Source organism: Dendrobates tinctorius, unplaced genomic scaffold, assembly GCF_039654945.1.
Source record: "Dendrobates tinctorius isolate UK_male_01 unplaced genomic scaffold, ASM3965494v1 ptg000006l, whole genome shotgun sequence".
Classification (NCBI taxonomy): Eukaryota; Metazoa; Chordata; class Amphibia; order Anura; family Dendrobatidae; genus Dendrobates; species Dendrobates tinctorius.
This window is the reverse complement of record NW_027361674.1, coordinates 1,888,411-1,913,401: the sequence shown is the minus strand read 5'-3', so window position 1 is coordinate 1,913,401 and position 24,991 is coordinate 1,888,411. Positions and strand designations below refer to the sequence as shown.

At 47.3% G+C, this 24,991-nt stretch overlaps 1 protein-coding gene across 3 annotated transcripts in view; it reads right to left on the bottom strand.

Moving 5' to 3' along the window:
* The window catches only part of LRRC14B (leucine rich repeat containing 14B), a 404,837-nt gene that overhangs the window by 129,448 nt on the left and 250,398 nt on the right, over positions 1-24,991 (bottom strand). For all 3 annotated transcript variants that reach the window (XR_012231161.1, XR_012231164.1, XR_012231162.1), the window contains exon 3: positions 716-825. The gene's annotated coding sequence lies outside the window, so the exon portion shown is untranslated. The remainder of the gene's footprint in view (positions 1-715; positions 826-24,991) is intronic.

The window sequence follows — 24,991 nt, the reverse complement described above, 5'->3', positions numbered from 1 at the left end:
CAGTATTACATTCAGGAGATCGGCAAACCTTGGCGACCGTTTGGTAAGGAGTCATTACGTTAATGACTCGGCACCGTCTAATTTTCTATTGGATTCAAAACCACCTTGGAGATGTAAGCCCTGTGGTAAATGCGTGGCCTACCCAAATATTACAAGAGCTCAAACTTTTGTTAGTTCAGACGGTTCTGATGTCTATAAAGTTATGCACCCAATAACATGTATAACAAAGGCAGTGGTGTATTGTGCAACTTGTCCCTGCTCTTTGATTTATGTCGGTTTGACAACTCGCCAACTAAAGATTAGGGTTCGTGAACACATCTTGGGAATTCTTACTGCGAGGGAAGTGATGTTACTACTCTAAAAACTCTTCGCAAACACTTTAAAATCTATCACAATTGTGATGCATCTTTATTGAAGGTTATAGGCATTGATATGGTTAAACCCAATACCAGGGGTGATAAAGTAAGTATTCCTTTTGCCTGGTTAGAGGCTAAATGGATTTGGAAAATTAAAACCATCTCACCCCTAGGTTTAAATGAAAATTTGAGCTTCGCCCCCTTCCTATGAAATTTTATGTGTTTTTTCTTGTGAACTCTTAGATCTTTCATTTTAGTCCTCTTGTGAACCCGTAGATCCCTTATTTAACCTTGTGCTTTTTTAACATGTGGTATTTAATTTGTTTTTAATTTCTTAATGCTTTATTTTAAGGATTTACCTTGTATATTGTATCCTTGACCTTAGTGATGTGATGGTCGGCGTGTTCAGGTCCTAGAGAGAGATGTATATCCTTCCTTCGATGTCTGTCAACAGCCATGACTATACAACCTGAAGTGAAAAGATATAAACACATATTTTTTTTTTTCATGAAGACTATGTTGTTCTTTTCATCTTATATTATTTTTTTATTATTTTTTATACTTTCTCATACATTTCTTTCACCCATGCATTGTTATTTAATTATTAATTATATATTCTTACTTAAATCATCATTTTTTTTGTATAATTTCCTGTGTTGTATATATTATTTTTTTCATTATATGTTTATTTTCTATTTATTTTTGTGTGCTACTTGATATTATTATTTATATAATTTCCCCTTTTGTATCACATTTTACCTTTCTCTTTCCTTCTTCCCTTTTTGGTTTTCCATTCATCATTCTTCATCTATTCATTCGTATGGCCTATGTATTAGGGTTGAGGTGGTGCGCGTGCGCCGCTGGTAACTCTGTTATCCGTGACTTGCTGCTGTGTCCATGCCAACCCCAGTGGACGCTGCGCGTCATGGTGACTTGTGGTTTGCCTGCTGCGCATGCGCCATATATACCTTGGTAACCTTGCCGACATATCTATATGGCGGTGTCCGAGGCTGTGGGCGTGCGTGGCTTGTGCTCTGGTCTGTCCCATGCCCGCGTCTGAATCCTTGGCAACCCTTGTTTGTCCAGGCTACGTGACGCGGGTAGGGATTCACGTCCGGTCTCTCCTGGCTGTGCATGCGCCGCACCCACCTTGTTTCCGTCCAATTGATGGCCACCATTATATATAAAAAGCGCTTTGTTCAATCTACACACTACCCTCTAACAAAGGAGTTGTCCGATACGCGCTACGGGGTGTGTGCTGTACTTGACCAGCGGACTTTAAAGGTATATGCCCTCTTCTTTGCTCATTTCACATATTGCACTTTTGCACTTTATATTGACCTTTTTGGTTCCCTACTGGCATTGAATTGCCCATGTCACTTTTTATTGGCTCCATATTATACATTAGGATTTGCTTTGTTTTTAGCACAATATTAATCATGTGTATTTTTTATATATTTCTTATTTCACGTATTAATTTTAATGAGCATCTTTGAGACTTATACAGTATAAAATTGTATATGTGAGCATTTTTTAGTCATCTTTCCAGAAACAATTCTTATTTAATATAGATTTTTTTATATCTGGATAGACTTCATCTGTCCTTGTGATTTTATTATTTTTATTTTTTATGTGTATATCTTTTTTGTCCGCTGTTGTTGTTGTATGTATAAAATTAGTTTGTTAATGGTCATTTTATACAAGTACATGCACATACGGTTAGTAGTGCCACTTACCACTTTTGATTAAATAAAGGTAATTTTATTTTACATCTTTGCATTGGCCTTTTATTATTATTTTTATTACCTTCAATTTTTTATATACCTTTAGTCCTTCCTTTTATGACCGCAAATTCGGGTTAGTTTGTTTTGGTATCCCCTCAATCTCGAATGGTCTACCATTCTTCCACTTAGCTACCATATATCACTTTTATTATTATTTTTATAGGAATTGTAAGGTAGCGCTGTCATTCAAGGTTGGGGACACTCGCTTGGCAGCCAAATAATCAGATCTGGCACGGGTTTTCCATAAAACAATCTCAGTCCATGCGGTTTATTCAGGCATCATAAACCCTCAAAGCAATAGACAGTTCATATCCATATCATAACGTTCATGACAGAGCCTCACTCTGTTATCCCTGTGGTCACACAGGTTACGCAATGTCCAGTACTCAGGCTCTTCAGCCTCACAGTTATCTCACCCAGCCAGGGTTATCTCATGGCTGCTTCATACTCCACACTGCAAATGTCCATTCCCTCCAGGGAGCTATCAGGCACTTGCAGCCATTAAACACAGCCACTCCACGTGCTGTTAGGAAGGTAGACACATCTCCCATCGGGACCTTCCAAAACGGACCAACCAGGTCCAGGCATTCACTCATGTGACCTACCCTGGCCACCTTATATGGTCCATAGCCACGCCCACTGGGTCACATGGCTATGACCTCATCACAGGTCCTACAAGCATTTATACATTCTTTACTATGGAGTTCTAGCCACACCCCTGGGTGGATTTGTAGGTAGCTGGTCCCGCCCATCTCTCCAGCTACCTGAAGACTTCCCTAAGACATTGACATGGAACCTCAGCAGTATCACTGCTGATCAACACATACACAAGTCTTCATCTCAAGGCCACCCACCTTGAGATACATTACGATCATTCAGCATCCTACTCCTATCAGGACACTGGAAATGCTTATATGCCAGTCCTGGGACACCCACACAGCGCCCCCTAGCGGACACAATGGTCACTACACCACATACCTACCCCTCTGTTCAAACTTGTGGGGTTGAACACACAACATTACCCCGGAATCTCGCGACCGAGCACTCATTACACCTTGCCCCACAGGTCAAGAGAAGCGTCTCCATCTGTCATCCGGCCTCATCTCTACGTTAGACCTCCCCCGCCCCCAGCGGTCAGAATATCGGCCCTGATCTTTGGCCCTCCAGTCACAGTCTGTCTGCGTCCTCAGACACTGTTTAGTCACCACACTCTTTTCTCTCACTGACCGGCTCTCCCGGTTGGTGCGGTCATAAGTCTTAATTGAGCCTACTGTCTGGCCTGTCTGACCCATTCAGTGTCTCACAGAAACTAAGGTCTCTCAGCCTCGTACGGCCCGTTGAACTGCCACTTGCTGACATTCTTCGGCCACCTGCCATGTCACTACTTGGAGAAACCATTCGGGTCCTTACATCTTGGGTTGAAGGCGGCCGCTACCTGGTGTTCCGTACCTCTTTATTGATCCGCCGACGGTCCAGCCTCAACTGCTCAATCTCTTGCAGGTACCCCACTCAATACTCCAAGAGCATCCAAAAGTTTCTCAGACTTTCCACGGAGCCAACCACCATGATGGGAATCCTACCCTCTTCACTGGATACCTGGTCTTCATGGGGAGGGATCCTCACCACACCGGAGATATTTACAAGGTCTTGAATTACCGTCCCGAGTCTTCCAATGATTCTCCCAATCAGACCTTTGGGTACCGGAATCACATCTTTCCGCAAACCCAGCCGATCCATAGCCTCCCTTGCTAACTCTAAGCGTCGAGCAGCTTTCATATTACTCCGCCTGACCAACTGTTTGACGTGGAGACATTGCAAATGCATCTCTTTCAGGACAGCTACCCGGTTTGCTGTGTCTTCCCTGGCTGATATTATCACCAACTGCCGAGTCTCAGGTGCCCAGTGCACCTTACACACCTTGACCGCCTCTTTGAAAGCCTCATGCACATCTTCCTCAGCACAGGCTTCTTGCATGTCTTTGGGTACCTCAATCACAGATTTGAAGGTCGTGGCCTTGCTCTCTTCCTGGACAGAAGGCTCTGGCTTTACCACGGACACTTCCCGTACTACAGTTGACCCAACCAAGTGACTGTCTTCTTCAGCTCTTTGCTCACCAACTTCACAAAATTTTATCTCTTCATGACCCTTTGCCAAGATGGTTACTGGCAGTTCCGTCTTGTTATCACTCGTGCTCGGCGGCTGTAATTCTTCGTCCAAGCTCTTCTCCCGCTGAAGACCTTTTACTACTCCTCTGAGTTCGTCCATGTCTTCCCTAAGGGTCTTGTTCACACTTTGCCAGGTGGACAGGTGACCTCTGAGCTCCAAGACTTCTTTCTCGAGCCCCTCCACCCTGTGCTCAGCCATTTGTCTCAGGACTCTTTCTCGTTTGAGATGTTCTTCCACTGTTTCGTTTATTAACTGTATCTCATGATCTTGTTCTCCTTTGGCCAGCATGTGTCGCACCACTACCTCTTTAATTATATTGTGAAAGGGTACCAATGGGTCAGTCCCATCAGCCGAGTGAACCCTCCAGTTACCGTCCACCCGTGTCTCTAGTCCAGTCATCTCATTTCCCAGCCCACCATCCGTCATGTCACGAGTCACGACACGTCAGATCCGTAGGTTGGGCAGATGTACCCCTTCCTCCGGTCACTTCTTCATCTGACCTGTCCACTTTAGGAGGCGTCACCATCTCAACGTCTGTTAGCTCAACAGTGGAAACGTCTCCATCCCCCTGCCATATATCATCAAACAAGACAAAGTCCCGGCCCCTCTCAAAGGGATGCACTAAGTTTGGTGGCATACTACCACCTTGGCACTCAACCCCCTTTGTCATCTCAATCATGACTCTGTCCACCGCACAGTTCACAATGACCCCATGGTCGCAGCGAACCCTGACATTTTTCTCGGTCAGAGATAAAACGAGAGGAGTTCCTGTCAGAGTCACCTGACTCTGAGTCCAGCCTCCCAGAGACTCCTTCCCGGGTGCAGCATCACGGTACACACCTGTGGTCCATCGTTATCTGGAAAATACATGCCGCACACCTAAAAAGACATACACACACACTGCGGTTCCCCAGACATGTCCACTGAGGTACCCAGTGCTGCCCATTTTGCAAACTCGGCCCCTTTCTGGACCTTCTCAACTTGGGCCACCGCCTCCCTCTGGGACTCCACCCCTTTTTTGGTTATCACCCCTTTTTGGGTCACCGCCCCCTCTGGGACTCCACCCCCTTTTGGGCTACCACCCATATTTGGGTCACCGCCCCCTTTCGGGATCTCCCCATGTCCGTTCTACAGGTCTTCTCAGACCACAGTTCACACTAAAACAGTTTATGTCTTTTATGCTACCACACAAATCCTTGTTGGCACCACCACAGCTCCTGCTGTCACCGATCACTGACACCAGCGGTTGCCGCTCACACACAGCTGCTGGTGTCACCTTCGTAACCCCGCCGAGTTACAGGAAGCCGCTTGTCCCCTTCGTAACCCCGCCGAGTTACAGCAAGCCGCTTGTCCCCTTCATAACCCCGCCGAGTTACAGCAAGCAGCTTGTCACCTTCTTGACTCTCCTGAGCCACCGCAAGCTGACTTTAGAGAGAAAAGAAAAAAACACACATGCAACACCAAACTCACATTTCCTGTCTGTGTGCTATTCGGGACGTTCCGTCTCTGCCTGAGACTGTCCAACACACAGGGCGCACCGGGTGCTTTTCAGGGAGCCGACCCTTTTCCCAGGGTCTCCCAACACACCGGCCTCACCAGGTCCAGGGGTTCAGCGGGTGCTATTCAGGACATCCATCTCCACCTGAGACTGCCCAACACTCACGCCTCACCAGGTCCTAGGTCATACCACTTGCTCCAGGGATCCGATTCTTCTCCCAGAACCTCCCAACACTGACCCTCCAGGACCTTGCTCACTGAACCCTCCAGGTACACAGTCTTTCTCACTGACCCAGGTCAGTACAACACGAACATGTGTCTGTTACCTGTGTCGGCCACACAGGTTCTCGGGTACCTCTTATCCACAGAGGCACCCTATAGCAATCACCAGTCTCTTTCTCTGACCCAGGTCAGCACATCACACGGCTTTCACGACCGTTAGCCCTCCTGGCTCAGCATTGCCAGCACTGCACCATGTGCTTTTGGAAACCGTTGCCCTTAGCATCCAAATTTTGCAGTCCTCTTCCGTTGCTCCTAGCAACAAGGATACAACACTGCCCATAGCATTCTCCACCAATTGTAAGGTAGCGCTGTCATTCAAGGTTGGGGACACCTGCTTGGCAGCCAAACAATCAGATCTGGCACGGGTTTTCCATAAAACAATCTCAGTCCATGCGGTTTATTCAGGCATCATAAACCCTAAAAGCAATAGACAGTTCATATCCATATCATAACGTTCATGACAGAGCCTCATTCTGTTATCCCTGTGGTTACACAGGTTACGCAATGTCCAGTACTCAGGCTCTTCAGCCTCACAGTTATCTCACCCAGCCAGGGTTATCTCATGGCTGCTTCATACTCCACACTGCAAACGTCCTGTCAGAGTCCTGACAGCGCCGGCGTACAGCCTCCGCTAAGCAGGGACTCACCCGCACCGTAGGGACCCCTGGGGACAAGAACAGCCGGACAATAAAGATGCACGGGACCTGAATGTAGAATATTAGAAAGCCTGCACAGGACCTACAGTCATGTGAACGGTCATGTGACTGCCAGGGGGCGGGGCTTAGCATCCTGCTTTCAGAGGAGGAAGAAAACTCAGTCGGGCAAAGCAGAGGTCAGGCACAATACAGGCAAACGAGGTACAGGAGGGATAAACAGACGGGAGGTCAGACAAAGCCAAAGGTCATACACAAGATATCAATACAGTACCAGGGATGAGACAGAACGGACAGTCAGGGCCAAGCAGAGATCAAAAACCAAACGGACATAGAAGGTACCAAGCAGAATCCAAAGCGATATCCAGAGAACAGACCGAGTCATACACAGGGAATCAAGCAACCAGAACACAGCACTAACACACTCAGGGGTCACCACACAGTGCCAAGGGCGAAAGTATAACTGACGGGGATGGGAGCTTCCTGAGGCTATAAGAAGCCTCCCCAGAACCAATGAGAGGCCACCCTAATAGGTCCCAGGTGTGCAGGTGAGAGTCTGCACTGAGGTCAGAACATTAACCCCAGCAGTGCCGGTCACCCAGCACTGGTATCATAACAGTACCCCCCTCTCAACGGGGGGCCTCTGGACCCCCAGGCTTGCCCGGGTACCTAGCATGGAAAGCCGGAACCAGACGATCCGCATGCATCAACAGGGCCGGCACCCAGGACCTGTCCTCCGGCCCATACCCCTTCCAATGAACTAGGTACTGTACTGACCGCCGTAACAACCTAGAATCTACAATGTGACCAATCTCATATTTTACATGTCCCTCAACCGAAATCGGAGGAACAGTGGACTCTGATTCTCTCCGGACTGCTTCAAACGGCTTCAGTAGAGATCTATGGAAGACGTTAGGGATCTTGAAAGAGGGTGGAAGGCACAGCCTGTACGCTACCGGGTTGATTTTTTCCACAATCTTATACGGGCCAATGAATTTGGGGCCCAACTTGGCTGACGGAACCTTTAACTTAATGTTTCGCGTGGAAAGCCAAACTTTCTCACCCACCTGAAACATGGGACCAGGTGTTCGTTTCCTGTCCGCGGAAAACTTATACCTGCCTTGAGACCTAGATATACGCCGCTGGACTTCTGCCCATGTATCTTTTAACCGCTGAACAGAGTCCTCAGCCCCGGGGCACCCCGAATCCAGACGAGAAAACTCACCAAAATGAGGACTGAACCCATAGTTCATGAAGAAAGGAGACATACCAGTGGATTGACTCACCCGACTATTAAAGGCGAATTCAGCCAACGGCAGTATATCACACCAGTCATTCTGTCTAGCAGAAGTCAGACATCTGAGGATCTGTTCCAGAGACTGATTAGTGCATTCCGTCTGACCATTACTCTCAGGATGGTATGCAGACGAAAAGGACAGAGATATCCCTAATTTTTTACAGAAAGCACGCCAAAACTTAGCCACAAACTGCACATCACGATCAGACACCACATTCAGGGATACCCCATGCAAGCGGACCACATGCTGCACAAACAATCTGGATAAGATCTCAGCAGAAGGTAATGCGGACAGGGGTACAAAATGAGCCTACTTAGAAAATCTGTCCACCACTACCCATACCACCGTATTACCCCTGGAGGAGGGAAGATTGGTAATAAAATCCATGGACAGATGGGTCCACGGTCGTTCAGGAACTTCCAAGGGCATCAGCTTCCCCGCCGGCCGGCTATTGGAGCTTTTAGAACGAGCGCAGACCCCACAACCAGAAATGAATTTCTTTATATCAGAACCCAGAGTAGGCCACCAGAAGATCCTAGCCACCGCCAGTCGCGTGGCTGATATACCAGGGTGAGCACACAACTTGGATTCGTGGAACTCTTGCAAGAGTTTAAGGCGAAGTTGTTCTGGGACAAACAACATGCCCCCTGGTTTGGCCACAGGAGCCAGCGACTGGGCCCCCTCAATTTCCCGTTCCAATTCAGACGAGATTCCTGCTAACACCACCCCAGGGTGCAGAATGGAGGACGGTGGCTTAGGGACAGACACAGGGTGAAAACTACGAGATAAGGCGTCAGCCTTGACATTCTTTGACCCTGGAAGGAATGTAATAGTAAACTGGAAACGAGAAAAAAAAGTGACCAACGGGCCTGTCTGGGCGTTAATCTTTTAGCAGACTCGATGTAAGACAAATTTTTGTGATCAGTGATCACAGTAACTGGGTGACTTGCCCCCTCCAAAAAGTGCCTCCATTCCTCAAACGCCAACTTAACCGCAAGAAGCTCTCTATTGCCTACATCATAATTTCTTTCAGCAGCAGAGAACTTCTTGGAAAAGAAGGCACTTGGCCTGAGTTTGGTTAGAGTGGCAGGACCTTGAGACAACACCGCCCCCACCCCCACCTCGGAGGCGTCCACCTCCACCACAAATGGCTTGGAAGGATCTGGCTGTATCAAGACAAGAGCAGACATAAAACATTTTTTCAGCGTCGCAAAGGCCTCTTTTGCGAGTGAAGACCAATTTCTCGCATCCGCACATTTGCATGTTAGATCCGTGAGAGGTTTGACCACTTGCGAAAACCCCCGGATAAATTTGCGGTAATAATTGGTGAACCCCAAGAAGCGCTGAAGACCCTTAAGATCTCGGGGTTGCACCCAATCCGCAATGGCCTGCACCTTCTTGGGGTCCATGCGAAAACCCTCCCCGGATACAATTAACCCAAAAAAGACAATTCTTGCACACAGAATACACATTTCTCCAATTTGGCATACAGATGATTTTCTCTCAGTCTTTGGAGAATTGTTCGTACATGTTCCAAATGAGAATGCTTGTCGGTGGAGTATATCAAAATACCATCTAAATAGATAACGACAAAACGACCAATGAGATCAGAGAATACCACGTTGATGAAATTCTGAAATATGGCGGGGGCGTTGGTAAGACCAAACGGCATGACTAAATTTTCAAATAGTCCCTCGGTCGTGAGTAACGCGGTTTTCCATTCATCCCCCTCTCGGACCCTTAGCAAATTATATGCCCCCCGAAGATCCAGTTTAGAAAACCACTTTGCCCCTGATAGTTGGTTACATAAATCGGGAATCAACGGAAGGGGGTACGTATTCCGTACAGTAATCTGATTAAGCTCCCGGAAGTCGAGACAAGGACGTAACCCGCCATCTTTTTTCTTTACAAAAAAGAAACCTGCCGCCACAGGTGAGACTGAAGGACGTATGTGTCGTTTGCGCAGACTTTCAGCAATGTACTCCTTCATAGCCAAGCGCTCAGGACCAGACAAATTAAACAGACGGGCTTTAGGTAATTTAGCCCCCGGGACCAGCTCAATAGTGCAGTCAAAGGGTCTATGTGGCGGTAACGTCTCGGCCTCGCTTTTGGAGAATACATCTTCGAAGTCCTTCAGGCATTCCGGAATACCTTCCAGCATGACAGATGATACAGACACAGATTTAACAGGTTCAACCAGCAGTGCGGATTTATCACATAACTCAAAATCATTAAACCCCCATTGAACAATCTCCCCCATTTTCCAGTTAATAACTGGGTTATGGCGTTGTAACCAGGGCATGCCCAACACCAACCCTGCAGGTAGATTGTCCAGCACAAAACAACTTAGGTTTTCCACATGAGTAGCGCCCACTCTGAGCGAAAACAAGTCAGACATAAAGCGAATTCCCTCCTTAGTGAGGGGAGAGGAGTCAATGGCCATCACCTTGATCGGAACCTTGAGCCTAACTGTTCCTATCTTGCAGTGTGTGACCAATTGGGAGTCAATGAGATTAATCGATGACCCACAGTCCACGAAGGCTGTAGAGAGAAAAGAACTACCGTCCACAAACAGTTCCACAGGCAGTAACACTTTAGAAAACGAGGAAAAGGGTACCTGAGGGTCTGAGCAGTCTCCCCGTTGACTACCCAGACCTAGTCATTTCCCGCCGACCGGGTTTGAAGACGGGCAATCAGAACACTCCCTTTTCCAATGTCCCGTTTTACCGCAGTAAAAGCATAACTGCTTGTCCTTCCGGCGTTTCCTCTCCGTATCCTTCAGGGAGAGGGCTCCTACATCCATGAGCTCAGGGGCAGTCTCTTTTCCACTGGGGAACAATGGAGTTTCCACCTGCATCACCCCTCTGGCCCGCAGCCTGCGGTCCATCCGGACGGCCTGGGTCATGGCGTCCTCGAGTTAGGTGGGGGATGTAACGCCAAGGCATCCTGCAGCCGCTCGGACAAGCCTCTGCGAAAGAATCCTCGGAGTGCGGCATCGTTCCAAGAGACCTCTGCGGCCCAGCGGCGGAACTCAGTACAAAACCACTCAGCTGATTGTTTCCCCTGACAGACACTCATCACCATGTCCTCTGCCAATTGCACTCGGTCCGGCTCATCATAAATGTGCCCGAGGGCCTCAAAAAATGCATTCACAGACACTCTCTCAGGGGCAGTGGGAGAAAGCCCAAGCTTGTGGGGACCCTATTAATAGAGACATAACAACCCCGACCTTCTGACTTTCGTCCCCAGAGGAACGTGGTCTCAAACTAAAAAAAAGTTTGCACCCCTCCATGAAGACCCTGAATTCCTTTTGGTTTCCAGAAAAAAAGTCAGGCAGTTTAACAGGTGGTTCTGGGGACACCAAAACAACATCACTCGACCCAGCCCCCAGAGACCCAGCAGCTAGAGCTCCCCGCACTGTCTCAGAAACCTGCTGCTGAGAACGAGCCAGAGCTTGCTGCTTCAGAGATAAACCCTGAAACATCTGACTCAGACATTTCATCCGGTCAGCCAGAGACTGTATGGGATCCATAACTCTCTGCATAAAAAACCCCCCAAAAACTTAATGGTCAGTTATAATGTCAGGGTCCTGACAGCGGCGGCGTACAGCCTCCGCTAAGCAGGGACTCACCCGCACCGTAGGGACCCCTGGGGACAAGAACAGCCGGACAATAAAGATGCATGGGACCTGAATGTAGAATATTAGAAAGCCGGCACAGGACCTACAGTCATGTGAACGGTCATGTGACTGCCAGGGGAGGGGCTTAGCGTCCTGCTTTCAGAGGAAGAAGAAAACTCAGAGTCGGGCAAAGCAGAGGTCAGGCACAATACAGGCAAACGAGGTACAGGAGGGATAAACAGACGGGAGGTCAGACAAAGCCAAAGGTCATACACAAGATATCAATACAGTACCAGGGATGAGACAGAATGGATAGTCAGGGCCAAGCAGAGATCAAAAACCAAACAGACATAGAAGGTACCAAGCCAAAGCGATATCCAGAGAACAGACAGAGTCATACACAGGGAATCAAGCAACCAGAACACAGCACTAACACACTCAGGGGTCACCACACAATACCAAGGGTGAAAGTATAACTGACGGGGGATGGGAGCTTCCTGAGGCTATAAGAAGCCTCTCCAGAACCAATGAGAGGCCACCCTAATAGGTCCCAGGTGTGCAGGTGAGAGTCTGCACTGAGGTCAGAACATTAACCCCAGCAGTGCCGGTCACCCAGCACTGGTATTATAACACGTCCATTCCCTCCAGGGAACTATCAGGCACTTGCAGCCATTAAACACAGCCACTCCACGTGCTGTTAGGAAGGTAGACACATCTCCCAGCGGGACCTTCCAAAACTGACCAGCCAGGTCCAGGCATTTACTCATGTGACCTACCCTGGCCACCTTATATGGTCCGTAGCCACGCCCACCGTGTCACATGGCTATGACCTCATCACAGGTCCTACAAGCATTCATACATTCTTTATTATGGCGTTCTAGCCACACCCCTGGGTGGATTTGTAGGTAGCTGGTCCTGTCCGTCTCCCCAGCTACCTGAAGACTTCCCTAAGACATTGACATGGAACCTCAGCAGTATCACTGCTGATCAACACATACACAAGTCTTCATCTCAAGGCCACCCACCTTGAGATACATTACGATCATTCAGCATCCTACTCCTATCAGGACACTGGAAATGCTTATACGCCTGTCCTGGGACACCCACACAGAGCCCCCTAGCGGACACAGTGGTCACTACACCACAGTATCTCTACTTTATGTAAATTGTGATATATTGGTGTTGCTATATCAAGTTGCTTTGGTATTTCTGTAATCACTGTGTTTCGCACAGGTCCCTTATTCCTGATCATGGATTTTAAGGCCAGGGAAATTTCCTGGCAAGGACGTGTCAAGGAAGTCTTTGGTAATGGTGATACCACTACAATGGTGACTGGTGGTTCAATATTTGATGCTATTTTTATTGGAATTAAAAATTTTACATATAAAAGAACTCAATAATGCTGGAGTCGAGCTTTTCTTGAGAACTATATTGATAAGCAATTGATTCTCAGAGGCCTGAGGGTCTAGGTTACCCCTTCATTTGTAACTGATGATGATGAATTCATTAGGGATTGGGAAAATACTTGTAACGATACATCTAAAAAATTAATGGAGCTACTAATTAAGCTAAATTTAAAATCTATAACTGAAATTAATAAAGCTTTGGAGGAGGCCTATAAGAATGCTAAATCTCAACTTTCCGTGGAACAATTATAACTAATTAATTCACAATTGGACAAACTCATTGAACTGTGGATTAAAGACATACAGTACAATCAAACCAGAGTAATGAACTGGCAAGAGATCAGATAGATTTTAATCTGGGTAGGGTCTACAAATGGCGAAAAAAAACTGCCGAATGACAACATTGCAAATACTGACTGAGATCGGAATCTATCAATATCTTCAAACCCACCACCAAGTGATATTTCTGGCGCCTCCACTTCCATCTCTGCATCTATCTCAAATATTTTTACACCGAAACGCAAGCGTGAATTACGGTATCAGCCCATGAAACATTCCATCAGATATTCTCCTGAAAACTATAGAAGTAATCTTATGGTAATTAATTTGAGTACACATGTATTTTCAACTACTGAGAACGACCTACTTTGTAAGGGCCTTATGTTTTGTCCTACTGCACATTTTGATCATTTTGTTGCAATTAAGGACCTGCATTTATTTGCAAGGAAATTAATATTCAAACATCTCTTTCATGATGAGACTGTATCCAAATTATTTCCCACAGAGACGGAACAGGAGGCGCTAGCAATCCTTGATGATCTAGCACATGAACATAATACTTCAGAGGAAGGTAAGATTCCTTTGGCAATTCGACCACGATATCAGAAATTCCCCTATCCTCATGCCCATCAACAGATGTATTTGTTAAAACTTTCCCATTACCCGGGTTATGACAATTTGAGTAAGGAGGAGAGATCTAGCCTTAAGAGATTACAAGGTTTACGTGATGTTGTTTTTAAACCAGCGGATAAGGGTGGGAATGTGGTGGTTTGGCCTAAAAAATTATATGAGACAAAGGCATTTCGACAACTTGGAGATACTGATTGTTATAAGAAATTGACATTTAGTCCTCTAGGTAAGTACCTGGCCAAATTACTAGCTATCTTTCAAACAGCTAAAGATAATGGTATAATTTCCAAGGACTTATTTGCTTGCTGCCCTTCAAGTTCATGAACCAGCCATTCCCACCCTTTATCCGCTATCTACAGTAAGATTCACAAGAATCAGACAACACCCCCGGGTAGACCAATAATTTCAGGGTGTGGGAATTTTTTGGAAAATGTTAACAGATTCGTAGATTCCAAATTACAACCTCTAGTGGAATTATTACCGACCTTCATTAAGGATACAAAGGAATTCCTTAAAAAAGTGGACGGAATACATATTGGGGAGGATACATTGTTAATGAATTGTGACGTTGAGTCGCTATATACAAATATACGCCATTCTGATGGCATTAATGCTGCCAAATTCTTTTTACGCTCCTCAACTATATCCACATTAATGAACCAATTTGTTGAGCAACTTTTATTTTTTACACTGTCACATAATTTTTTTCTTTTTAAAGGGTCCTTCTACCTACGACTCCAAGGTACAGCAATGGGCACATCTTTCGCACCGGCTTATGCCAATGTATTCCTAGGGCTGTGGGAGAGGGACCTCTTCCTGTCGGATCAGTTGCCATCAATGGACCGCGTCTTTTTTGGGCTCGGTTCATTGATGACATTTCTCTGATCTGGCAGAGTTCGGCTAAATCCCTTCAAGAGTTTATATCTCATCTCAATCAAAATTTTTATAATATACATTTAACATATCAATTTAGTAGAGATACAATTGATTTTCTGGATGTCAGTGTAAAGAGGGACACGGAAAACTGTATAAAAACAGATCTTTTCCATAAATCCACCGCGGTGAACTCTTTATTATATGCTACCTCCTCACACCCTCTGGCATTGATAAGATCCATTCCTATTGGCCAATTTTTAAGGCTGCATAAGCTTTCTTCAAATGATGAGGACTTCAAAAAACAAGCTGATGATTTGAAACATAGGTTTCTGGATCACGAATACAGCGGTCGATCAAAAAGGTATATAACCGGGCGAAGAACACTTCCCGCCATCAGGCTCTTTACTCCTCTAGACCTTCATCATCCAATAAAGTGGTTAGATATATTACCCAGTATCACGGACAGGTGAAGGCAATGAGACAGTGCTTGGAAAAATCTTGGCGGATTCTTTGCACAGACATATGTGCCTGTACCTCGGCTAGACCCTTGGCGAGGATCCCGTCCTCATGCTACTAGGGCCATACATCTGCGAGACCCCCGACGGGGCCCTCCCATGCCTGCTGTCCTGCTGCTCCCCCTGCTTCCTGGCATGCAGCCGGCACATCCCCTGGTATAAGATTAAGGCAACGCCTGTGCTCTCTAGGTCTCTTAAAGAGACAGCGCGCATTTTTAAAAAAGAATAAAAAACTGGAGTCTGAACTGATAAAGTAAGTAAATGTGTATGCACAAAGTGCATATTAACACATGACCATTACACAGAGAAAACAAAAAACACAAATATCCTAAAATAAAAAAACAATGCTTTTACTAGTGGTTCAGTCCCTTGATCCTTGTTTACATTCATGTCACTTGGCAAGTGGAAAGGTTTTAAATACTAGAGTTAGGACTGTCCCACAAGGGTTGTCTTGATGTGACGGGATGGCTTGTACATTATTTTGATCAAAATTATGTTTACTAAATACCCTTATTATTATTACCTTTATGCATTATTAGCAGTTTATTTTTTAATCTTTTTAGGATATTTGTGATTTTTGTTGTTGATTTTTCAAAAAGAGTAATTAACCAATGGCAGCACACTGATTGCTATTTCTGGCCCCTCTGCCGTTGCAACGAGTATCTACTGTTACTAGTTCTGGTTCTGTGTCTGCTCTGTCTGTGCTTCTGCAGTATTCCGTCTAGTACTCTGCTTACACGGTTTGTTTCCACAGAACAACAGTGACCTGTTTTTTGGCTATCCAGGATGACGGTTGTACCAGCCGCTTCAGTTCCGCCTCGTCCTGCCACTCAGCCATCTGAACCTCTGCACCACGCCAGTACCATTGGAGTCAGCTGCCACCTGGATACCTGAGATTATTCGGTCACCATCAGTGTCAGCTTTCACCCGTATACCCAGCTCCCTCCGGTCAGCTCTATCATACTGGTATATTCTGGATACCTGTTTGTCTCGCTCGGACAGCTGCCACGTGTCTAGGGTCTAACTGGAGGTAGCACCTGTGTCCTCCCAGTACTCCATTCAGATCCTGTTTGAGGGTCATATTATGGTATATTTACTAGTCACGCCCCCTTTCTGAGCCTCAGGGATCGTGGTCCCGAGGTTCCACTCAAAAAATAAACGAATGTGAACTTCACCACCTGTGCCTCCGTTTACATTCACTACACACTGTTAGGCGTCAGTTTCCTGCAGCGGCTCAGCAGGAATCCAGAGCCTCACATTATGCTGTCTCTCATTGTCTATCGACCACAGAGGAGATTGCTCAGCAGTCTCAGCATCCCAGACGCTCTGCCCAGACCTGCTCTGTGGGTCTGGCTGTTGCTGCCACCTTTGGGTTAACAATAGCAATGCAGGCTGCTTTGCAGCAAAACGCTCCAGAGGCTAAGTCCTCTCATCACGCATGCTCAATGCTCACGAGACGATCTCCTATTGGAGATCGGGAGTCACATGCTCAGGTCCTTCTCCTGATCTCATTGTTCCATCTCAGAGATCTGGAAGGTCCCGGAAGCGCACGGCTATAAAAGGTCCGCATGGCCGCTCGGCCATCCGCTAGTATAGTCTCTAGTTGCCACTGTGTGAATGATGATGGATGCAAGAACCTGCGAATGACTCCTTAAAATCCCCTTCCTCTGATATTATGAGTGTGTATAGGGACTTAGCTTTAGAGTATGCGCCAGCCAGTGGCAAGCTACAAGCCATAACAGCATCCTCCACAGTGTTAGCGTCCGACAGTGCACCTGCTACCAGGCATTGTCGATTAGCGGCAGTGTCTGTCACCGTGCTGCAGTCTGCAGCTCCTCTCAGCGTCTGCAGTTGCGACGCCGCACGCACGGTAGGTCTAGACGGATTCTGACCCTCTTCTAGACAGCTTCTGTGTCCACATACCGTGCGTGCACTTCTCTGAGACCTGTGAGTCCAACAGGCTCAGTATCTATGTTAATGCCTTAGGCGTCTCTGTGAAGCCAACAGAGTATGCTCAGCGCACACTGGGTGACGTCCAACCCGCGTGCGATAATACCGCCATATTTAGTGTTCGACATTATTTAGCAGCAGTGTTAACACCTTCTGCACGGTGGACCCCGAGCGGCGAGCACACTTTATTATTTATTTATTGCGTTCCGGCGTTCCTAACATTATACTAGTGCCAGGGTCTGGCTAATAATGGCGGACCAGCAGCAGCTACAGTGGTACATTCGGCAGCTGGAGGGCAGGTTGGCAGCCCTCGAAAGTTCCACCTCGGCTGCGGATGCTGCTGCAGTCCCTGCCCAGACAATTGCAGAGGCTGTCTCCCGTGCATCCATGTCCACGCCCTCGCCGACAATTTTCCACCTCCCGTTGCCCGATAAATTTTCAGGTGACAGCGCCACCTGTAGGGGTTTCGTGAGCCAGTGCTCTATCAGCTAAAGTTACTGGCCGCGCGATTCCCTACAGAGCGGGCTAAGGTGGGGTTTATCGTCTCCCTCCTGACAGGCAGGAAGTTGGAGTGGGCTACACCACTATGGGAGCGTGATGACCCTGTGGTACTGAGCGCTGCTCAGTTTCTGAAATCACTAAAGCAGGTCTTTTTGGGGCCCCGGGTCACTCACGACACCTCTCTCCAGTTACTTGCGTTAACACAGAAATCCCTGTCAGTCAGTCAGTACGCTGTCCGTTTCCGGACACTGGCTTCTGAGCTGGAGTGGCCTGATAAAACACTCATCCCTGTGTTCTGGAGAGGGTTGGCAGAGCATGTCAAGGATGCTTTATCTACCAGGGAGGTTCCCTTAAGCCTAGAGGAGTTGATTGCGATTTCCACCCGTATTGACCTCCGTTTTGCGGAGCGCGGGCTGGAGTGTACTCAATCCAGACAGAAGCTTGGGTTGGCTCCCGACTTCTCTGAATTTCTTGAACCCTCTGATCTGGAAGTTATACCTCCTGAGCCCATGGATGTGTCTCGTACCGGTCCCAAACCGCGTCCGGCACTGGGCTCCACATGCTGTTACCTGTGTCGACAGTCTGGCCACCTAGCTAACAGGTGTCCGCAGTGATCGAAAAAACGTTCACCTCCCATAGTAGTTGGTGGGGATCTACCTAATATGAAAACTTTCTCCTCTAAACCGGTATTCCGAGGGACGTTAGACAGTGGAGCTTCCACCTGGGAGGTAGAGGTCACAGTGGACTCTGGGGCAGAAGGAAATTTTATGTCTTCGGCCTTCGCCCCAAAGGCACACTATTCCACTGGTGCCACTTCCTCACCCCATGACCATCAGGGTGGTTAACGGATCTACCTTACCATCTCAGATTACCCACCAAACAGCACCCCTGGGGTTTTCAATCTCCCCGTCTCATCACGAGACATTGTCCCTGCTCATTATGCCAAAGGGCATCGACCAGGTGCTTCTCGGGCTTCCCTGGCTCCGTTGCCATTCCCCTTATATAGAGTGGTCCTCGGGGAGTATACTGGACTGGAGCAAGGACTGTGTGGGAAGGTGCATGGGGGGCAGTGTCCAAGTAGCCTCTGCGGAGGTGCCCACGGGTCTGTCCGCGCCCTCCACTGGGAATCTGAGGTCCACGGGCACGGCCACCCTTGAATCAGTGCCATTGGCCAAGACCTTTGTTCCGCCTCACCTGCGGTCTAACGTTCTCGTGTGGGCACACGCGTCCAGGATGAGTGGTCATTTTGGTTACAAGCGGACCATAAAACTCCTGGCAAGGTCTTATTGGTGGCCGCACAGGGCTCGGGACGCTAAAAAATACATTCAGGCATGCGCCTCTTGTGCTCGGAGCAGCTCCTCTAAACAGAGGCCGGCTGGCTTACTGTATCCCTTGACGGTGGCAGACCGGGTAATGGAGGTTCGCGACTGTTTGGGTCGCACCCCGCATGTCACTCAAGCCTCTAAAGAGAGTATGAAGATGCCCGCCAACACTTATCGCTGCCCCACTCCAACTTTTGCTCCTGGCGACTTTCCCATCCCTGACGCCTGCCACGTGTCCCTTCTCAAACCTGTTCACATGTCCCAGTTCAGGGGGGAGGGGGCCCTAGGAGGGGGGGTAATGTTAGGCGTCGGGTTCCTGCAGCGGCTCAGCAGGAATCCAGAGCCTCACATTCTGCGGTCTCTCATTGTCTATCGACCACAGAGGAGATTGCTCAGCAGTCTCAGCATCCCAGACCTGCTCTGTGGGTCTGGCTGTTGCTGCTACCTTTGGGTCAGCAATAGCAATGCAGGTTGCTTTTCAGAAAAACGCTCCAGAGGCTAAGTCCTCTCATCGCGCTACTGGGCATGCTCACGAGACGATCTCCCATTGGAGATCGGGGTCATATGTGTTGTGAGCTCATTTTCGGGTTTGCCTCTGGCTTCTGGTGAGGGTTATAGAGCTGGCTGTGCTGACAGAGGAGTAGTGAGTTCTCTATCTGGACTCCCTCTGTTGGTGAAGGGAGGTAATGAAGCTGATCTAAATGGCAGAGACCGGCCACCTGAGGAAGAGGACTGTGATTGGACATCAGGAATTTCTGACTGGATTTAAGGCAGCCGACTCCCTAGTTTCTTGCTGGTGATTTCTCCTGACTGTGGCTTCTGGTTTCCAGTTTGGTTCCTGCCTTCTTAAAGCTAAGTTTTCTCTGCTATTGTTCAGATGAGTTTTCGTCTGGTTTACTTAGTTTTTGTGTTCAGCCAGCCCTGGCTGGGACTGGGCTGAATCCCCATTTTGTCTCTGATCAGTTGATCTCTTTGCTCTGTCTTCAGAATATACCTGAGTGCTGATATAGGGAATTGAAGTCTAGCGACTTCAGGGCCTTTTTCTATCAGACGTGTTGGACATTTTTTGGCAGGGTTTTTTGTGTGAATGCAGACAACAGCTTTTCTTTCCTGTCCTTTCTAGTTAGCGAGGGCCCCATCATTTGCTCAGCCTATCTTTCTATCTGTGTTTGTGTTTTCATCTTGTTTCATCGACAATACATATTGGGGGCTGTCTATTGCTTTGGAGTCTGCTATGGAGCAGTTTAGATTTTTCCTTTCTTTCTTTAGGCTTATTTAGTTCTCTGGCCGTGACGAGGCGTCTAGGACCACCGTAGGCATGTTCCACGGCTACTGCTAGTTGTGTGTATAGGATCAGGGGTCTGCAATCCGCTAATTACCAACCTCTCCGGTTTTCTGGGCTTAGCTTGCTTTTTGTTTTTTCCTCCTCGGTGACTCATTCATAACACATATGCTCAGGTCCTTCACCTGATCTCATTGGTCCATCTCAGAGATCTGGAAGGTCTCGGAAGCGCACGGCTATAAAAGGTCTCTAGTTGCCACTGCGCTAGTATGGTCTCTAGTTGCCATTGTGTGAATGATGATGGATGCATGAATCTGCGAATGACTCATTAAGATCACCTTCATCTGATATTACGAGTGTGTATAAGGACTTAGCTTTAGAGCAGAGGTCTCAAACATGCGGGCCGCATGCAGCCCCCGAGGCAGGCATCTGTGGCCCGCGGTGTACCACGTCTCACTCCAAGGCAGCAGGAAGGCATGCATTCAGGAGCGGCGATGGCATTGGCTGTTCTGTGCACAGGACCTGTGATGAGGTCACAGGAGGGGGAGGAGTTAAGGGTCACATGATCGGGGCCTCAGTGTGTGCAGGACGCTGCTGTCTGAGTGCTGATTGTCATGATACTGGATGAAGGTAAGTTTATGCGTGGGGTCAGGATGGGTTTCCAGGGTGGATGGAGCAGAGCCCTGTGTGTTCTAGGTGTGCGAAGCCCTGTGTACGAGGTGTACGGAGTGGAGCCCTGTGTGTATGAGGTGTACGGAGCGGAGCTCTGTGTGTACGAGGTGTACAGAGCGGAGCCCTGTGTGTACGAGGTGTACGGAGCGGAGAGGCAAAAAAACAAAAACAAACAGATGATGTAGACGGCTGACCCGCCCCGGAGGCAGTAGGGTACTCGGTGCCGGGCCCGTTGATTTCAATGGGAGATGTCACAGTGGCAGTGACCCGGTCTGCGGCCTCAGGCAGTCAATGTAAAAGGGGTAGAGTGATGGGGATAAAGTTATTGAGATGACTCGTGACTCCACCTGTGGTTTCTGGTCAGTTTGACCAGTGCTGCAGGGTAGCTTCTCTGGGACAGATGGTGTAGTGCAGCAATGATGTTGAAGCTCCCTACAGGTGGAGCTGTTGTCCCAGGGTAGTAGTAATAGGTGTTGAGGGTGCAGTTTTAGGCACATAGATGTAGCAGTGCTGAATGGGGTTGCAGGAAGAAGGCAATGACACAACAGGATGCAGTTTCCTTTACCTTTACTGTGCTTTGTCAGTGCAGTCCAGGATCCAGATCACAGATGGAACAGGAGTTGATTAGCCTAGAAGCAACTTAGGAATCTCTCTATTCAGATGGGTTGTGTAGTCTCCTTCCTAGCGCTTATCTGAGGTACTTGCAGTACTGAGTTACACTGAAGTCCCCCTTGCTTGCGCTCCTTAGAATGCCCCTCGTATGGCAGGCAGCCGTAGCCTTCTATCTCTTCTGGCTTACACACTGTGCCTCCAAGTCTTATTTGGGAACAGAGCATTTACAGCCTTCTGTTCCTCCGGTTTCTGCTGCAGGACCATCAGCATCCATACAACTTCAGATACCGGACTCCGAACCATGCGCTTGAAGCCAGAAGTGGGCCTGAATTCCCCTCAATCCTCCAGCTCTTTTCCACATCCACACTTTGTCCTCTTCACAGAACTGACTTAACTTCCCCTTCCAGTCCCCCAGAGAGCAGCTCCTCCCCCAGTTTGGTTGAGCTCCTCCTGCTGGCTTGGAGTGGGAACTGTACTGTGTGTTGTATTTAACTGATAGAGACACTTCGTTGCTTCCAAGCATGACATCACCATCCCTAGGAGGAAGGTAATGCCACTGTGGCGACCATACTCCTGGGGGCTCCACACAGCATGAGCTGCTGAACTCAATTGATTGGCTGCAGCAGTTACAGCACTGCTGCTATTCAACAAAAATTGGGCTTGAGCCTTTGGAGCAATAATCTTTGAACCCAGAAAACCCCTTTAAAGGAAAAAAATATACAGTATATATATATATTAGTACAGACCAAAAGTTTGGACACACCTTCTCATTCAAAGAGTTTTCTTTATTTTCATGACTATGAAAATTGTAGATTCACTTTGAAGGCATCAAAACTATGAATTAACACATGTGGAATTATATAAATAACAAAAAAAGTGAAACAACTGATAATATGTCTTATATTCTAGGTTCTTCAAAGTAGCCACCTTTTGCTTTGATTACTGCTTTGCACACTCTTGGCATCCTGTTGATGAGCTTCAAGAGGTAGCCACCGGAAATGGTCTTCCAACAGTCTTGAAGGAGTTCCCAGAGATGCTTAGCACTTGTTGGCCCTTTTGCCTTCACTCTGCGGTGCAGCTCACCCCAAACCAACTTGATTGGGTTCAGGTCTGGTGACTGTGGAGGCCAGGTCATCTGGCGTAGCACCCCATCACTCTCCTTCTTGGTCAAATAGCCCTTACACAGCCTGGAGGTGTGTTTGGGGTCATTGTCCTTGAAAAAATGTTGAAAAATAAATGATGGTCCAACTAAATGCAAACCGGATGGAATAGCATGCCGCTGCAAGATGCTGTGGTAGCCATGCTGGTCCAGTATGCCTTCAATTTTGAATAAATCCCCAACTGTGTCACCAGCAAAGCACGCCCACACCATCACACCTCCTCCTCCATGCTTCACGGTGGGAACCAGGCATGGAGAGTCCATCCATTCAACTTTCCTGCGTCGCACAAAGACACGATGGTTGGAACCAAAGATCTCAAATTTGGACTCACCAGACCAAAGCACAGATTTCCACTGGTCTAATGTCCATTCCTTGTGTTCTCTAGCCCAAACAAGTCTCTTCTGCTTGTTGCCTGTCCTTAGCAGTGGTTTCCTAGCAGCTATTTTACCATGAAGGCCTGCTGCACAAACTCTCCTCTTAACAGTTGTTGTAGAGATGTGTCTGCTGCTAGAAATCTGTGTGGCATTGACCTGGTCTCTAATCTGAGCTGCTGTTAACTGCGATTTCTGAGGTTGGTGACACGGATGAACTTATCCTCCACAGCAGAGGTGACTCTTGGTCTTCCTTTCCTGGAGCGGTCCTCAAGTGAGCCAGTTTCTTTGTAGCGCTTGATGGTTTTTGCCACTGCACTTGGGGACACTTTCAAAGTTTTCCCAATTTTTCGGACTGACTTACCTTCATTTCTTAAAGTAATGATTGCCACTCGTTTTTCTTTCCTTAGAATTTCTATTTTGGCAAGAAAAAAGCAGCTAACAGTCTATTCAATAGGACTATCAGTTGTGTATCCACCAGACTTCTGCAGAACACAACTGATGGTCCCAACCCCATTTACAAGGCAAGAAATCCCACTTATTAAACCTGGCAGGGCACACCTGTGAAGTGAAAACCATTTCTGGTGACTACCTCTTGAAGCTCATCAAGAGAATGCCAAGAGTGTGCAAAGCAGTAATCAAAGCAAAAGGTGGCTACTTTGAAGAACCTAGATTATAAGACATATTTTCAGTTGTTTCACACTTTTTTGTTAATTATATAATTCCACATGTGTTAATTCATAGTTTTGATGCCTTCAGAGTGAATCTACAATTTTCATAGTCATGAAAACAAAGAAAACTCTTTGAATGAGGTGTGTCCAAACTTTTGGTCTGTACTGTATATATTTTTAAATCTAATGATTAATTTGAGTTTGACCTTGAAGCTGCTTTGATGGCTATTTTCGGTGAAGTGGATAAATAGTAATTCAGCAGTGTCATGTTATTAGCAGACACATCAGCCGCAGGATCAGGCCAGTTATAAAGTGACGGACAGAGGAAAACGTTTTCTGAACTTGTCTCCTCCGCCTCATGTGATGGAGGGCTGCGTATATAGGTAACCTTTGGGATATTTTTTTTATTGCTCTAAATGCAAAAATAGTTTTTTCTGCATCTTTTCAGATGTGAGTGCTCGCGCCTCCGTTTAGCAAAAAAAAAAAATTGGTTGCAAATGTCTACACGCCATGCAAAAATGATGTTAAGCATTAAAATCAGCCTGCTCATACTAGTGCTGGGAAATAAGAAAGTAATGAGCAGCTCTGCACTGCCCGGAGCACTGCAGATACGGTGAGCTCCTCTGATCCTCCGCACGCTCCCCGTGTGTGAAGCACCGCCGCGCCCTCCTCCTTCCTCGCTACCAGCTTGGCTTCAGTCCCAGTTCTCTCTTATATATAATTAGCGCACAAAGGAAAATGTGCTGCCGTGATCTGCTACATTCTCATCTGCGATACACGGCAGTAAATATTTATCATCCACAATGACGCGGCCTCCCCGGCACCGGATACCTGCAGATCCCCCAGTACCTGACGCAGGCCCCGGGGCCACATCACTGCAGAATCTTATCAGATATTAATTGGAAGCTCAGTTTCCTCTTTTCAATGATGGACACATTGTGTTTCCTGCCGGTGCTGATGTAACACCTGACGACGATTGCTATCATGCCCTCCAGGCACTTTAACCATTTTTTGACCTTACCCGACATATTGGGCCTATAATTTGTTAGTCCTGTTTTTTTCTTTTTATATCGACTGCTTTTTTTTAAT